Here is a 5,502-nt window from a genome sequence, read left to right as displayed (position 1 = left end):
ATCTTCCAGAACTTTTTCAGCATCCCAAACTGACACTCGGTACCTATCAAGTTATAGCTCCCTTCCCTGCTTCCCCGCAGCCTCCGGCAACCACCATTCTACCCTCTCTCTATGGATTGGCCTACTCTAGGTAGGTCATGTAACCGGAATCCTACAGCGTTCATTTGTCCTTTTGTGACTGGTTTATTTCACTTAGCGTGAGGTCCTTAAGGTGCATCCATGTTGTAGCATAGTACACAATTTCTTTCCTTGGAGAGGATGAATAATATTGCATTGTACGGATACACCACATTTTGTTCATCCATTCATCTGGGGTGTTGATTATTTCCACCCTTCGGTTATCATGAATAATGCCATTATGAATGTCAGTGTACAAATAGCTGTGAAGTGTTTCTGCATGTATACTTTCAGATGCTGTTTGACTGATTCCAACATGCTGGAGGCTCTTCATGTGCTGTCCCTATTCTCAAAGCCGGGCCTCCTCATAGAGCAGGTGGAGAAGCCAGGAGGTGGCAGGACCAGGCAAGCCTTCGTGCCATCAGGGCTTCTGATTGATCCCTGGTCATACCCAGTGCTGCCTCCTTGGAAGTGGGCTCCTGTTCTACTCAGCGTCCTTAGCGTCCCTGAGCTCCAGAGAGTTCCTGGACCTTTTCTGCAAGTTGGCCCTCCTCTTTTCCTTGAGAACAGTTCTGCATAAGAAGGGGGTAGAGAGGACTTTGTCTTCCACAAAAGATCCTGATTGCACCCTTTTCTTCCAGAGCAGTCTTACCATGAACATGACCAAGAGGGGCCACTCCAAGTATCTTCCTAGAACAAAAAAAATCTGCTTCACGATGACTTCCTGTCTCCGCCAAGTCCCGGAAGCAGCTGGCAGCCCTTAAATTGCTGCTTCAGGGGCTAAAAAAATATCAGCTTTGCTTAGCCAAGCACCCCACTATACTCACTGGCCTGCCAGGTGACAGACAGGATCCGGCCTCAGGTCTGAACTGCACAGCTAGCATGGGTAGAGTTTACTTGGGTGTGAAGGGGCCGCGGTGCCATGTGGGCCGGGGAGAGGCCCATCTCCCTCCGCCCCAAGGGGCACATGGTGTGGCCCACTGGGTAGTAAGGACCTCCGGGGGTGTAGGTTGTAAGCTGGTATTTCCAGGGCTGGGAGCCTGGGGTCAGGGCTCTTGGCTGGGACCTCAGCTTCCTCGCAGCCTCTGGGAGGAGTGGCAATGCCAGCCGTTGCCTTGGCTTTAAAAGCCAAGATAGTGAGCTCATATGCTCCTCTGGGGCCTCCTAAAATCGGCACCAGAGGAAGCCAAAGTTCTGGGTTATGCCAGTGGAGGCCCAAGCCAAGGAAAGTTGAGTTTTTACTCCTAATGGGGGTCCCCTTAGGGCTTTTAGGCTGTAGGGGGCTTGGAAACTTCTCATTCACCTGGATACTCCTCAAATTCAATCAACAAACAGCGAGACTGATTCTCAGAGAAGTAGTTTCAAATCTTCCCATTTCCCAGAACTACACTCAGTCTATTTTGAGTTTCATCCTCCCCAACTCTCCCTGCTCGGGGGGAGGGGGGGGGTGCTGCTATAGTGTAAAGTGGTCAGGATTCTGAAAGCGAGGCCAGCATCTGGAGGCAGAGGGCACGCAACTGTGCATTGTAAGGCCTGGAACAAGGAGCTAGACTTATCAACACTCTCCAGGCTTCTGGTTTTCATAAAGCAGTTCTTGCCTGAGGATGAAACTGAGACGGCAAGAGCCCAGCAAATTAGGTCTGCCTGCTGGTGGCCAGAGCTGGTCAGACATTTCTGGGGCCACCACCTTCTCTGGGGCTTATTAAGGTCAAGGTCTTCCCTAAAAAGGGTCATTCAGCCAGTCAACAGTGACTGCCTGCTTTTCCTCAAAGGAAGAGCTGGAGCCCAGGAGAGGGAGGCAGGGATGGGGCCTGGTCAACCCCGGCCAAGAATGGGGTATTAAAGATTCACAAGTTCTTTACATTCGTCTTCCCCATGATAGGCTCTGCTCCCCAACACGCTTCAAAGGAGCACCAATTTTGTGCAAGTCACACTTGCATGCCTTGAGTGATAGAGACAGAGATAAGACAGCCAGAAATTTGCCATCTGGTAGAGGAGAGAATCAGGCATACAAGGAAGGGAGCCAATGCCCCAAATAAAGTGTAGGAGAGGGAAGACATTCCCTCTATCCCCCTCGCTTCAATAGCTGGGTCTGTGAAATCACTTGACAACCGGCAGATTAATGGGAGAAAAGATATACAAATTTATTCATTTCTAATATTACATGGATAAGGGCATCACAGAGAAAAAAAAGCAAACGCCTAAAAAAGAGATGAGATTTGAGAGCTTATAGACCATCTTAACAGAGAAGGGGGTGCGGATGCAGGTCACTTAGGGGACAGTAAGTGACTTGGGGGAAAGACGGAGGGGCCCTAAGAACAGAGGGAAAGTATGACAGTGTGTGACAAAGTCCGTCTGGGTGTGGTGTCGACTCGTAGTCTCCTCTCCCGTGACAGGAGCCAGTCTTCCCTGGTTGATGAAACTCGAGGGTTGGGGGTTGATGACAATGGAGTTCCTTTCAGAGGATCTGTCTTTAGGCAGATGCGGGGAGTTCAGAGAGAGCCTCCCCCTGTATCTGCTGTTTTTCAAGTGCCTTCAGCTCCAAATAATCAATATAGCAAAGCATATTTTTGAACTTCTTCAAAAGCATGAGTAGAAAACGCAGAGTTCTGTTCACAAAGGAAGAAATCCTCAAGCTGTGTGGGATGTTGTTCTTTCAAGGCTGTGGCATTGTTTTTATACAAGTTTGGTATTCTTTTATTTTTTTTTTAAGTTTATTTATTTTGTGTGAGAGAGAGCCTGTGTGTGCATGAGTGGGGAGGGGCAGAGAGCGAGGCAGAGAGAGAATCCCAAGTAGGCTCCACCCTATCAGCACAGAATCTGACACAGAGCTCAGTCTCAGGAAATGTGAGATCTTAACCTGAGCCGAAATTAAGAGGTGGACGCTTAACTGACTGAGCCACCCAGGGGTCCCATGGTATTCTTTTAAATAATGGCAGAAGCTCCCAAAATTGAATTAGGGTCAGATGTGTGCTAAGTACTCCGAATGCATTAATTTGTTTAGTTGATATAACAACCCTAAGAGGAAAGTAGTATTATATATTTACTTATTTATTTTTAAGTAGACTTCATGCTGAGTGGGGATTCCAGTGCTGGGCTTCAACTGACAACTTTGAGATCAAGACCTGAGCTGAGATCAAGAGTGGATGCTTAACTGACTGAGCCACCCAGGCGCCCCAAGTACTATTATTATCATCATCTCCACTTCACAGATAAGGTTACATGCTGTTTAGAGGTATAAAATACTATTTCTGGGGTGGTCTGCCTGGTAAGAAGAGGAGCCATAACTTTGGCCCAGTTTGGTCCAACTCTAGAGCTTGAGTTGTAGATGCAATGTTGCACTGGATGTCCAGAGGCATCAATGGGCACGTTGGTGGGAGCTCCGAAGAAGTGGGTGCTGATTTTGCTGCGAGTGCTATCCAGCCTATGGTCTTAAGTCACAACTGTGCCCCCAAGGCTTCAGTTTCCTTCTCACTTATTTTAATGGTTGAACCAGATGGCTACGAACGTGCCTTCTGTTTACGAAAATTCTCTCAATCGGATTTTTAAGTTCTTACCATGAAATCACTTCATGTTCACTCTCCTAAATGCCCAAATCCCAAAGAACATTTAGGAGGCAAGCAAGCCGCTATTGTACTTACCCACTCCTGGATGTCTGGGAAGGCTACTAAAAAGGCTGAATGCAGCAAAAGGGTAGAAAGTGGGGGTTCAGAGGTAGGGAGCCATAATCGCGTTTGGAAGGAACTCCATACCCTTACTCTAGCATTTATACAGTGTGCCTTAGAGTTGGCTGCTATGTCAAACAGCCATGATGTTTCAATGGCTTAACCCAAGGAAAGTTTATTCCTTACTTAGGAGTAGTCCAACCCAAGTGCCCTGTTTCAATGGCTCTCCTCCAAGTGGCTTCTCAGAAACTCAGGCTCTGACTCTTTCCTAGATCCTCGGGGTTTTTTTGGCTCCAGTTATAGAGGATCACAGGAAAGGCTTTTAGGGAGAAAGAAGCAGCATCCTACTTCTACCCCATTCCATTGGCCAGAATTGGTCACAAGATCCCACCCACCTTCTCAGGAGAATTGGGAAATGTAGTCTGACTGTGTGCCCTAAAGGAAGCTGATTTTGATGACTATATAGTGGTTTCTCTAGAAGACCATATGTAGTCAACTCAATCTGTTAAAAAATAAGCAAAGAGGGGCGCCTGGGTGGCGCAGTCGGTTAAGCGTCCGACTTCAGCCAGGTCACGATCTCGCGGTCCGGGAGTTCGAGCCCCGCATCGGGCTCTGGGCTGATGGCTCAGAGCCTGGAGCCTGTTTCCGATTCTGTGTCTCCCTCTCTCTCTGCCCCTCCCCCATTCAAGCTCTGTCTCTCTCTGTCCCAAAAATAAATAAACGTTGAAAAAAAAAATTAAAAAAAAAAAAATAAGCAAAGAGGAAATTTGCCCTACCAATCATAGAAGCTCATCATTGCTGTCCTCTCTGTGTTGTTGATGGCTCATCCTCCCACGACTGTTCTAACTTGAGTGTCCCTCAGCAAGAATAAAATGACCCCCCCCCTTTCCCTCTTTGGTTCTCTAAGGGAAAGTAATAGGACTTTCTTTTTCTTCCTTCCTTCCTTCCTTCCTTCCTTCCTTCCTTCCTTCCTCCTTTTTTAAAGAAAGGCAGACTGTCACATGTAGCACCTCATTTGGATATGTCTGGAGTCTTGGAAGCTTGATTACCATACGTTCTTCTACAAATGGACCTTGAGAGCTTGTTTGGAGATTCTAGCAGGGGAGTGCAACTACCCAGACACCCTCGACCTAAGAATGGTCCTCCTCTATGGGGAAGGTTATCCTCTTTGACCAAGTGTGCAGCTTCAGGGGGGAACACACAGAGAGGTGAGGGAGGAAGGGGACACCCACTTAGCCAGCCAGATCAATCAAATCAACCCTGGCGATCAATGGAATGACAGATGTCTCAGCCAGATTGCCCTCACATCTGGTAGTAGGCCTTTCTTAAAGTGTATAATAGGACTTTCTTCAGTATCTTGTCTTGGGATCAAAGGTAGTAATAGTAACTAGCATTTATTGAGCACATATTGTATAATCAGGTACTTATATCATTATCTTAGGATGGGGCAAATCTTAAGATCTGGATGAAATATATAAAATTAATAATGTATTTTAATTTACTTTTTTCTATAAATGGCTTTCATCCCTTTTTTTTTTTAATGTTTATTTATTTTGAGAGAGAGGGAGAGAGAGCATGTGAGAACACATGCGAGCAGGAGAGGGGTGGAGAGAGGAGAGAGAGAATCCCAAGCAGGCTCCACACGGTCAGCACAGAGCCTGACGCAGGGCTCAATCCCACAAACCTTGAGATCATGACCCGAGCTGAAATCAAGAGTGGA

The sequence above is a fragment of the Prionailurus viverrinus genome, chromosome A3 (genome assembly GCF_022837055.1).
Source record: "Prionailurus viverrinus isolate Anna chromosome A3, UM_Priviv_1.0, whole genome shotgun sequence".
Taxonomy (NCBI): Eukaryota; Metazoa; Chordata; class Mammalia; order Carnivora; family Felidae; genus Prionailurus; species Prionailurus viverrinus.
This window is presented reverse-complemented; position numbering follows the sequence as displayed.